General features: G+C 36.6%; 1 long non-coding RNA gene across 2 annotated transcripts in view; it reads right to left on the bottom strand.

Annotated features, from left to right (window-relative positions):
• Positions 1-402: 402 nt before the first annotated feature.
• Positions 403-12,139, bottom strand: part of LOC104853943 — a 53,759-nt gene continuing 42,022 nt past the window's right edge. The window contains exon 6 of one of the 2 annotated variants that reach the window (XR_004514982.1): positions 403-733. This is a non-coding gene — a long non-coding RNA (uncharacterized LOC104853943). Of the gene's footprint in view, positions 734-993; positions 1,201-12,139 lie in introns of those variants that run through there. The other variant, XR_777933.1, reaches the window with a different exon arrangement.

Raw genomic sequence — 12,139 nt, 5'->3', positions numbered from 1 at the left:
ATGCCATTAATGTTGTTGTTATGCCTACAATGAACAAAAGTTTTGGAAAACCACCAACTGCACTAGAGGGCCTAGTAAAGTGGTCCTGTATTCTTGCTAGAAAGCTAAATTCAAAATCCTGTGGAGGATGAACTGTGAATCCAGGTGGCAAAGCAGAGGATAGAAGATAAGGTAGGAAATTGTATAACCTTGCATGTCACAAATGGTCTTGATTGGCAAAGGTACTAGTGGTGGATGGCTACATAAAAGAGAAATTAAAAGTGACTCATAGGAGCCGGGCGTGGTGGCGCATGCCTGTGATCCCAGCACTTGGGAGGCTGAGGAAGGATGATCCCTGTGAGTTCGAGACCAGCCTGGGCTACATAGTGAGCTCCAGGTCAGTCTCAACTATGTAGTGTGACCCTGTCTCAAAGAAAACAAAAAACAAAAAACAAAAACATAAAAAAAAAAAAACCCAAATGTGACTAGTAGGGATTTGGTGTGAGTGACCAAGGAGATGATTATAGTATTGAGAGCTGAGAAAGGGTGATTTGAGAGGGTGTATCATAAATGGAAACTCTAACAATCCAGAATTTTCCACAAGCATGAAGCACATTCTTACCTTTGGTCATCACTTGCTCTGTCTCCCACGCCATCATGCCATGAGCTTCTTGTCAGTCAAAGCCAACCTTAAATGCTTTCTCTTCTGTGAATCCTTCTAGATTCTCTTTTTACCATTTTATGCTGTTTCTATCTATATATAATGAAAATGAACATTTTAGTACTTGCATGTGGTTAGAATTCTTAAGTCATGGTGAAACCCTTTCTTCAGAAAACAAGTGCATCCTTCTGTATCCTGCTCTGCCAAACATGAGGTCTATTTTGGGGAAAGTTGATTCAACTTTCTGAGCATTCTTTATCTTAGCTACAAAATGACATCAATTTGAGCCACTTTTCTATGTGGCTGAACCATACAGATTTAATTAATGCAAGGCTTTTTCATACCTAGTTAGCGCTAGGCAAAGATGATGAGTTTCTGCTGTTTGCTGTCATTGGTTTAGTTATTATCATTATTATTATGCAACACTCTCAGCAAAGTGGAGGGACTGATGGCATTCAACTGGGTTTGCTCCTTTTGTGCTGAGCTCATGAAGTGAAGATGGTACTCATGGAGACAAAGCAGCCAGCTCCATGTGCAAGGTGAATGTGTCTGAAATGATACTGGATAAAAGGCTTGAACTTAGTCCACTTTAGGTCTGAATTAGCCAAGAGCAGACATTACTTGCAGCCACAGATGACCATGTTAGTCCAATTAGTGTACGCAGTCTTCCTCTTCCCCAACACACGTTCATATCTACCCACACCCCATACACTGGCAAAGTGGAAGAATATTTGTTCTATCTTTTCAGTCCTTCATGTTTTGTTTGGGCATTATTTAGAAGCTGAAGAGAAAACTCCGGATTTTGTTATGCAGAAATTTTATCAGGGCCACTCATAAATCCCAATTAGGCAGCTTGTAGCAGAGCCTCCAGAGAGAGCACATTTTCTGTTTGTTCCCAGCATCTCATTAAAGACATGGCTTCACAATGGTTTACAGATGAACGGGATGTCTCCACACACGATAGTCAGCAGATGGGCAGAGAGAGGAGTCACAGACTATTATTTTCTCTGCTGCAAAGTTACATAAAGGCCAACATGAGGCTACGGTAAGAGGCAGAGGTGTCCGCTCACCCTGCCTCTCTCAGCATTGATTGTGAACACAGACAGACCTGAATTTGAATGAAGCTTCTTATGTTGACTAATCTAGAACTTTGGCAATGCCCCTAAACCTCTTCAATTTTCCAAAATTTTCTTTTGTACAACAAAAAATGAAAGATAATGCATTAGGAAACTGTAGGTAAGATGCACAGCATGGCACCTAGAGTATGTTTTTTTAAAATTAAATTCTCTCAATTCTTTTTCTATCTTTATCTATTTTTTCAGCTGTAAATGGAAAGGTTCCATTCCAGGAGAATATTATTTGACAGTAAAACTCAGATATGAACAAATGAAATCTCTGTGACAAATACACAAACACCATCTTTCTGAAATGGTTTGCTATTTTTAATTTTAAAAGTCATTCTGAAATTCAAGCTTTCAGAGATACATCCTTAAAATCAGTCAAATAAGTATCAATGAGTCAATTTAACACTTAAAAATGAAAGACAGGGGTAGTGAAAAAGTCCAAGAAGCCATTCCTTCAGCTGAATATAAACTGGAAAATATTCTACTAGAATGCTTTAAGTGCTTGCTATGCCCCAAGCAACTTACTCCTGTTATCTTGCAATATTCTCACAACCATTCCAGAATCAATTTGGATAAAAGGAAGTTAAGACTCAGAGGATCTCACCAAGTTACCCAAGGTCACAGAGATAAAGAGGTGAGGGCAGGTATTTGACCCAGTTGTGGCAGATTCCAGACTCTAAATTCTTTTCCATTATGTATAGCTTCCTCTTTTTCAATTGTGTGTCATCTTTGTATTAGTTAACAGAGTATTCTTGGATTCAGTTTTCTATATTTACGTATCATTAATTACTAATTAACCCAATGCTACAAACTCGAGGTACCGTATATGACTCTGCTGCTTCTGTGCTCTCCAGGGGTTCGTAGTAGAGTAGCGGAGAAGAGTGAGCAAACTAAACGGATGTGAGAAGGTGATAATCACAAAAGCGGAGACTGCTGGGGAAGCTGTGATCTGAGATGACCTACCTGGCAGAGAGGCAAGCATCTTGGGGAGTCTTAGGAAGAGATTATGCTTCTACCATATTAAAGGGATGGGATCCACTTGGAAGTTATTGTTACTATTTTGATAATTTTCTTTCATTCCTAGCTCCATATATTTGTTTATGTATGTGTATCTCTTATTTTTCACACTTTGCAAAATTATGTTACTTGCTACCTAGCTCCACTCTTAATCTATTTCATAGATCACTAGACCACTGTTATTTAACTATTCTCCAAAACACAAGCTCCTGTGTGTCCTCCATATAATGTAAAAATGAAAGTCAATTAACATTCCACATAGTTAATTCAACAGTACCTTCTTTCTTTAATTTTTTTTGTTCCAGGGATTGAACTTGGGTCCTTGTGCTTGTGAGGTAGGTGGCAGAACCACTGAGCTAAATCCCCAGTCCCTCAACAGTATCTTCTTAGGGGATCCCGCTATACACTGCTCTGCAGCAAGGAAGGGCCACACCCTCCCTTCCCTCTTCCATCATCCCACTTTCAGAACCTCTCTGTGGTCTCAACACACACCAAGTGCCCCATTAATGGGGTTGGATACTTACCTGTCTGTCATTTAAATTTGCTTATACACAATGAAAATTCCTCAACCCAATCTTAGTCTAAGTCTTTCCGTTTTTTAAATTAATTTACTAGAAGTGGAATTTTTCTGATCAAAGGCCAAAGTAAACTTGCAGTTCTTGGATATATATTGTCAAAGTTGCATTGCATGAGGGCTGTACACACTTTTTCCTTCTACCACTATTGTCTGACAAAGTCCTTTCCCTGTACTCCTGCCAACAATGAGTATTATTTATTTTTTAATCCTTCTTAATTAGAGAGTTAGAAAATGCTATCTTATTTTATTGATGAGTAGTAAGGCTGAATATTTGTGAGTAGATTTATAGTCATTTGATGCTCTTCAGTAAATTCTGTTCTTTTTGTACCTTGCCTTAGATCTCTGACTTATGAATGTTAATGTTAACAAAATTGCACCTACTATAAAGTCAGTCCTATGTTAGGTGTATCTTGGTTAATACATATAGGTTATAAAACCCAAATTTGTGAATGACTGAGTGCATAAGATGCACAAAAGTACAGTAGTTTCTGAATTTCTATTTTATTTTATTTATTTATTTATTTATTTATTTTTGGTACCAGGGATTGAGCTCGGGTCCTTGCACTTGCAAGGCAGGCTACTGAACCGCTGAGCTAAATCACCAGACCCTGAATTTTTATTTTAAAATGTAAAACATATGTAATATATTGAAATAGGAAGAATATAGGATTGCAATTAGCATAAATTTCAGATCAAGACTTCTTGTGTTCAAATTCTGGTCCTTTTACTTACTAGCTATGAAGGCTTTTATAAATGAAGTAATTTCAATACATCTCAATTTCTTGCCCTGAGAAGGAGTGTTAATTAATTATCTATTCCATGATGGCTTAACAGATATCAAGGTTTTAGTAACTATAAATGCATTCACAGAAACTGGTAGACACATAAGAACTGTTGCAGCAGTCTTTGCTATTTTAAGAGGCAAACAGGTTATCTCACAATACTTAGCAATAGTTTCAAGAAGGAAGGAGAGACGAATACAGGGCTGTGTAATAGACACTGGTTATTAGTGAGATGATTTTATTAAAAGCTGACAATTTAGAGCAAAGCTAACTCCAAGGAGGTGCCTGGTAGTGAGGGAGAGAGACAAACAAAAACATGGTGAAAGGAAACATCCACTCAGAGACAATATTATATGCAAAGGTCCTATAGTGGAAGAAGGTGAAAGTTGATCAGTTTGACTGAGGGGAAGGAAATGATCAGGAAAGTAGTGTGATACCAGCTTGAAGAGCTGAGACAAGACTATCTGGGATTGTATGAACTGGCAAACAGTGTTTGGCTCAGTTTTATCTGATAATAAATTACTAGTCTACAAGAAAGTATTTCAGAGGGAGATAAACTGAGTTAATTTCATTATACAATTCTTTAGTAAGATAAAATATTACAGTATAATACCAAGATCCATGAAAGTCTTTTGAGTTTTAATGGCACAGTAATCTTGGTAGTGGACTCTTTTTGCAAAGAGAAAATTCAGTCCTTTATAAGAAAAACACAAGCAGGAGATTCCACAACCCTGGGTCTTCTAAAGGAATGGTTTTGCCACGTGTAATTGGTGGGCCCGTCCCAGGTCATACAGGCTCTCAGTGCCTCCTACAGAGGATGTGGTTTCTTAACACCTTTTCCATAACTGGCTCCATTTATTCCCTCTTCTTTTCTCCTAGTTTTATATCTATTGGTATGACATCTATTTTATGTTGTTTGTTTTTTGCCCGGCGACAGCAGCAAAAATGTTGGGTCACCACTAAGGTTAAAAATAATAGTAAAAAGAAGACAGAGCAAAACAAAAATATTATTCTGTAATATATGTCTATATGAGGAAGCTCAATTCTCACTAGCTTAGTCCACTAAATCCATCTTTCATTGAGCCTGCAGGGAAGCTTCTCATTCATTCTTTTAATCTAATATATTTTGCTGGCCAGTGAGTAGATAATATACTTCCATTTTTATCCCAGGATTTGTGGACAGTATTAATCTGTATATTTCTTCTTCAATCCAGGAACCACTGCCTAATAAAAATGTTAATTGACATCTGGTGACAGAGTTACTATTCCACCATGTAATAGAGCCACCAAGTTTATTAATTAATATTGTTATTGCTCAAGTCAGGTTGAAAAAGAATAAGTGAATTCAGAAATAGGATACCCCATTCCTTTAGTGTATTACTGATATCATATGTTACTAAGTGATATTTCATAGATTTGATTATAGAATTTAAGAAGTCATTCCCAATGCATGGAGAATTGCAGAAATAGCTCACACATCTCTCTTAGACAGACATTAGTCTGAAGTCCAGTTTTTCCCTTTACTAGTTTCAAAGAACTTGATGAAATCTTGTTCTGTTATTATTTTTGTTGTCTTTGGCCTATTTAGAAGTTATAAAATGAAGGTATATTCATTATATCCTTTCAGTATTGTTCTAAAAATTAAGTAATAATAATATATATTTAGTAGAAATTGCTTGTGTTATTTCATTTACTTTTCAAGATAATCCCAGTATTTGGATTTATTAGACTGATTTTCAAGGAAGAAAACTAACCATAAGAGATTAGCCTGAAAGAACTGGGATCAAAATGAAGGCCAGTTAGCTCAAAATGTCAGGAATCCTCCTAGTCAGAGTGCATAGTTGGTTTTGTGACAATCCTTTCAGACAATCTCTACTCCTCTGGAACTGGAGGTCAATCTCAAACAAATCTGGAGAACTACCGGTAAATAATGAGGATCTTTGCTCATAATTGCCCCCACCTTGCAGGGATACTATTCAAAGGTCTCTGCTTTTTGCACTCCTAAAATGTAGAACTGGAACTTGATTTTGTATCTCCTGTGCCGCTGCTACCCATGGCCAGCACATGCTAGGCACTCATCTCTGTGTCTGACATCCTAAATGTAACCACGCCTTTTCTTTCATCTCTGCCTCTGCTACTAAAATTTGTTCAGATAATCTATAGTAAAAATGAAAAAGTCCCTCCACTCTTGAATTTATCTCTCAATCTGGTCATTTTCATGACTTATTTCTAGGTTCCTTGTTGTAAACCTCTGCCTTTTTCCATTTCAACTCTCAAGTCTTAAACACATGGAGCTGGAACTCTGCACTGTGGGCCTTCCTCTTTAGGTGGTCCTCTTTCCTTACACTGTTCCTCTCTGCTTGCCAAATGTTTTAGTCCCTGGCTCCTCATTTCTCTTGTCACATTTGTTCAAATTTTACTCCATCACAAGCAAATCCTTTCTGAGCTGAAGGGCTTAACTTGCATTCTGAGTCCCACAGTTTCCCCAGATATCAAAATGAGTGGTACTCATCTTTTCTTTATTGACACAAAGTAATTTTATACCTTTACAGGGCACAGAGAGGTAACAATACATGTATACAGGGGTCTGTGACCTCCCCAACTGTGCACCACCAGCTCCAGCAAGGAAGGTAGCTGTGCGGGTGCCCTTGAAACACCCCCATGATATGACTCCCTCCCACCCCATTCTCAAACCTCCTGTTTGGGCCAGTCCTTGGACAAACTCTGCAGAGGCATAGGTTCTCATGAAGGGTAGTTTTCTGAGCTCCCAACTTTGAACATCTTTAAAGAAAGGGCAGGGGAAACCTGTAATAGAACTGAGTGGAGTTCAACCATGCGGGTTGTGAAACTCAATTTAGGCCTTGTGGACTGAGGTCAGTCTCAGTCCACAAATCTCAGGATTTGATTCTGCACATGGCTGTACACGTGGTATAATATGACAACAGAGACATAGTCTGAAAGAGGCCCTTCAAATTCTTTTTTTTTATTTTCCTCATTCAACCCTGCAATTTCTTTCTTTTTTCTGTCCCCTTTCTCCAACTCAGTCTCTTGCTCCACCATATTATCCCTCATCTCCCTTTTTATTCCTGCTCCTGCCCTAACAGACTTCTTCTTTTATCATTTTTTCTTTTTTTTCTTTATGTTATTTTTTCATGTCATTTTACCTCACTCATGGCTCTGTAGCTTTAAGGGAAGGCGAGCCCTTGTTACTGTTAAGGGGATATATTCTTGTCCTTATTCCTGCACTCTGTCTATCCCCTTTGAAGTTAATAGTTTCATAAAGATTGTATGGGCATTCTACGTCCTCTGGCTCCACTTGAAACCTTCTCCAATTCTTTCACTTATCTACTCCTCTCATCCTAACTCAGTCTAAGCCTGCATCCTAAATGGTAAAGATGCTATATTGAAAAGCGTATTCACTGCAAACATTTTGGGCTGCTTCTTGATATTAATTTAATTCACATGGTTTAAAGGTGATAGATTAATGACTACCACAAGTGATTAATTTGCAAGCTATGCTTGATCCAATTGGGATAAAGGATTGTGATTGATTTAATAAGTTTTTTTCTCTGATATTATGAAAATGAGGATGTCTATGAGTCATTAGAGACTCAAAAGCTAAAGCACAACTATATCAGGAAGATTTACATAATAACCAAGAAATTAAATGAAGGACAACCCAACAACAAAAATAAAAATGAGAAAACACTTAAGCAAGACACAAAGACAGACTTCCAGTTCACCAATGGCAAACAGTAGCGAAAATGAGGATGAAAAGTCTGATAGTGAACCAGCAGAACACCCTGGACGCATAGCACAGGAGGTAACAAAACAGATCAATCAGGCTCTAGAAAAATTCAAATCAGAAATAATTTCCCAGTTAACCATAGAGATGGTGAGCAAAATGGAAGTCATGATTCGAGACTCTAGAACAGAAACTGACAAAAAAATAGATGAGCTCAAGACCATAATGGAAGCCATGAAGACTCAGCATAAGAAAGAAATGGAAACAATGAATGCCCAACAGAGGAAAGAAATGGAATCCATAAAACAGATTCAAACAGATATCCAGGAGATTAAAAACTATTGAAAGTGTACACAACAGAATAAAAGATTGCAAAGATAGAATTTCAGATAAAGACAATAGGATTGCAGTCAGTGACCATGAAAAAAGAGGTCTCTCAAAAACAGTAAGGGATCATGAGAAATCGATCCAAGAACTTCTAGATGATGCAAATAAAAATAACATAAGACTGATAGGAATCCATGAAATAGCAGGAGAAAACAAAAATGACTTAACAAATCTCTTCACAGAATTAATGACAGAAAACTTCCCAAACAGAAGGGAAGAGTTAGACATACAGATAAGTGAGGCATATAGAGCTCCAAATAGCCATGATCAAAAAAAATCTACACCTAGACATATAATAATCAAGATCCCAGAAATCTAACAGAAGAACAAAATATTTCAAGTAGTAAGAGAAAAGAAACAAATCACATGCAAAGGAAAGCCCATTAGAATCACAGCAGACTTTAAAACACAAACCATTATTAGGTCAAGGAGAGCCTGGAGTGAGGTATTCCAAGTCCTAAAAGAAAGTAACCTCCAATCTAGACTGATGTATCCTGCAAAACTCTCTTTCAAAATGGATGGAGAAATAAGATACTTCCACAACAAAGAACATCTGAGAAACTTCATGAACACCAAACCAGCCCTACAAGGAATTCTAAAGAATATCCTAGAAAAGGACAATGAAGGTCACAATACCATTAGGCCAAACAGACCAAATCAAATAGGCAAGGTAAGAAACTAAAAGGAGAGGGGAGAAAAAGTAAAAAGAGTCAACAAAAGGACAATAATATGACAATAGCAAATCAGCACACATTAGTTATAGCCATCAATATTAATGGCCTCAATTCACCACTCAGAGAAATAGACTGGCAAAATGGATTAAGAAGCAAAATCCAACAATGTGTTGTATACAAGAAATGCACCTAGTGCAAAAAGAAGCCCATAGACTGAAAGTGAAAGGATGGAAAACAATTCTCCATGCTCAGAAAAAAGCAGGGGTAGCAATCTTATTAGCAGGCAAAGTAAATTTCAAACCAAAACTCATTAAGAGAGACAAAAAAGGCCACTACATCCTTCTAAAGGGAACAATTCAAGAGGAAGAGATGACAATCATAAACATATATCCACCAAATATAAATGCCCCCAACTATATAAAACAAATATTAAGTAACATGAAAAACCAAATAAGCACTAATACAATTGTAGTGGGGGATTTAAATACCTCACTATCACAAATTGACAGATCATCTAGGCAGAAAATCAACAATGAAATAATAGAACTGAATCAAGCTTTGGAACACATGGACTTAATAGATGTCTATAGAGTATTCCACCCCACAAAATCAGAATATACATTCTTTTCGACTGCATATGGATCATTCTCCAAGATAGACCACATATTGGCTCACAGAACAGGTCTCAATAAATGCAAAAGAATTGAAGTTATCCCCTGTATATTATCAGATCATAGTGCAATCAAGCTGGAGATCAATAGCACACGAAACTGTAAGAACATCACAAGCACATGGAAACTGAACAACACTCTCCTAAACAATCAATGGATTACAGAGGAAATTAAAGAAGGAATTAGATAGTTTTTACAAATAAATGAAAATGCCATTACAACATACAGGAACCTATGGGACACAATGAAAGCAGTTCTATGGGGAAAATTCATAGCACTAAATGTCCACATTAGGAAAACAGAGCAAGCTCAAATAAACAACCTAATGATGAATCTTAGACTCCTAGAAAAACAAGAGCAAGAAGAATCCAAAGCTTGGACGAGAGAGGAAATTATAAAGATTTGAGCAGAAATCAATGCAATGGAAGCTAAGAAAATGATACAAAAAATAAATGAAACAAAGAGTTGGTTTTTTGAAAGAATAAATAAAATTGACAAATCTTTAGCTAATCTTATCAAAAAAAGGAAAGAAAAGGCTCAGATCCATGCAATCAGGAATGAAAAAGGTGAAGTCACAACAGATCCAACAGAAATCCAGAGGATCATTAATACCTACTTTGAGAATCTGTACTCCAATAAAATGGAAAACACAGAAGAAGTGGACAGATTTTTAGATACTTATAAATTACAAAATTGAATAAAGAAGATAAAAACATTTTAAACACCCCAGTTACAGTCAGCGAAATTGAAAATGTAATTAAAAATTTACCAACAAAGAAAAGCCCAGGCCCTGATGGATTCACTGCTGAATTTTACAAGACATTTAGAGAAGAACTACTGCATTAATCTTCAAACTTTTGAATGAAATTGAAAGGGAAGTTATACTTCCAAATTCATTCCTGGAAGCAAGTATCACTTTGATTCCCAAACCAGGGAAAGATGCAACTAAAAAGGAGAACTACAGAACAACCTCCTTAATGAATATAGAGGCAAAAATCCTTAATAAGATACTAGCAAACAGAATACAGAGGATTATCAAGAAGATCCTACATCCTGAACAAGTCAGATTTATTCCAGGGATACAAGGGTGGTTCAACATATGTAAGTCAATAAATGTAATACACTATATTAACAAAGTCACAGACAAAAACCATATGATCCTCTCAATAGATGCAGAAAAAGCATTTGACAAAATTCAATTCCCATTCATGATAAAAACCCTGCAAAAAATTGGAATAGATGGTCTATATCTCAACTTAATAAAGGCTATCTATGAAAAACCAACAGACAACATCATATTAAATGGCCAAAAACTGAAAACCTTCATGTTAAAATCAGGAACAATACAAGGATGCCCACTATCACCACTCCTCTTTGATATAGTTCTGGAAACATTAGCCACAGCAATTAGACAAGAGAAAGAAATTAAAGCAAAAAAGATAGGAAAGGAAGAAGTTAAACTATCATTATTTGCTGATGATATGATACTCTACATTGAAGATCCAAAAAGCTCCACCAAAAGACTTCTAGATTTAATTGACAGATTCAGTAGAGTATCTGCATACAAGGTGAATACCCAAAAATCAATAGCCTTCTTATACACAAATAACTGACTCATGGAGAGAGAAATAAGGGAAAAAATTTCTTTTACAGTAACAAACTATCATTATTTGCTGATGATATGATACTCTACATTGAAGATCCAAAAAGCTCCACCAAAAGACTTCTAGATTTAATTGACAGATTCAGTAGAGTATCTGCATACAAGGTGAATACCCAAAAATCAATAGCCTTCTTATACACAAATAACTGACTCATGGAGAGAGAAATAAGGGAAAAAATTTCTTTTACAGTAACATTTTAAAAAATGAAGTATCTAGGAATCAATCTAACAAAAGAAGCAAAAGATCTCTACACTGAAAACTATAGTACTCTGAAAAAAGAAATTGAAGAGGATATAAAAAAATGGAAAGATATCCCATGCTCCTGGGTAGGAAGAATCAATATAGTGAAAATGGCCATACACCAAAACTGCTACACAGATGCAATGCAATGCCGATTGAAATTCCAACTTTATAGTTCACAGAACTAGAAAAAGTAATCCAAAAATTCATTTGGAACCATAAGAGACCTAGAATAGCAAAAGCCATCCTAGGCAACAGACACATGGCAGTGGGTATAACAATTCCCAACTTGAAACTATACTACAAAACCACTGTGATAAAAAACACCACGGTACTGGCAAAGAAACAGGCCTGAGGATCAGTGGAACAGATTGGAAGACACAAAAACAAATCCAGATGTACTCAACTACCTCATCTTTGACAAAGGAGCTGACCATCCTCATTGGAGGAAAGATAGCCTCTTTAATAAATGGTGTTGGAAAAACTGGATCTCCACCTGCCACAGATTAAAACTGGACCCTTATCTTTCACCATGCACTAAATTAAAATCCAAGTGCATTAAAGATCTAAATATTAAAATAGAAACACTAAACTTGCTGGAAGGTAGGTTAGGCAGAA

The sequence above is a fragment of the Fukomys damarensis genome, unplaced genomic scaffold (genome assembly GCF_012274545.1).
Source record: "Fukomys damarensis isolate Sample0158 unplaced genomic scaffold, DMR_v1.0_HiC HiC_scaffold_32, whole genome shotgun sequence".
Taxonomy (NCBI): Eukaryota; Metazoa; Chordata; class Mammalia; order Rodentia; family Bathyergidae; genus Fukomys; species Fukomys damarensis.
Note: the sequence above shows the minus strand (reverse complement) of the source record. Positions and strands in the feature narration are given on the sequence as shown.